Consider the following 590-nt stretch of genomic DNA (forward strand, 5'->3'; position numbering starts at 1 on the left):
TCTCTAACTGATGGGTACTTAGTTTGTTTCCATGAAACTCCAGTATTTTGAAGAATTTTGCCTAACTTGTACAGCTATGGTTGGAAGCCCCTCTGATTCCTAACAGGAGGAGTCATATAACTCACTACATAGCGAATTTGAGGCCAGCCTGGATATATGGGACCCTATCTCACAATAACAATAACAGCAGCAGCAATAATAATAACGACCTTGGAACCAGAGGCATAAACTGAAATTGGCTTGGCCTAACTGACATGTTTGATTGTTGGGTAAGGAGACCAGGGGATTCTTTTTTTTTTCTTTGTTTGAGACAGGATTTGTGGTACAGTGCAGGCTGGCCTGAAATTCAGTCTTCTGGGTGTCCTCAGCATCTTTCCAGAGCCTGATGCAAGGTATGTGCTTAACACATTTGTTGGCTAAGTGGGTGATCCAGATGTAGAGAATACCAAGCAATCTTTTTTTAGGGCTCCATGGAACTGGAATGAGGAGTTTTGCTGTTGGCTTAGAGTGCTACCTTTGATCCCCACCGTTGTTTATAATACCCAGCCTTCCTTGTAGATATTTCCTTTGTGTGCTGTAGCGTCGACCTT

Source organism: Nannospalax galili, unplaced genomic scaffold, assembly GCF_000622305.1.
Source record: "Nannospalax galili isolate Female #2095 unplaced genomic scaffold, S.galili_v1.0 scaffold212, whole genome shotgun sequence".
Classification (NCBI taxonomy): Eukaryota; Metazoa; Chordata; class Mammalia; order Rodentia; family Spalacidae; genus Nannospalax; species Nannospalax galili.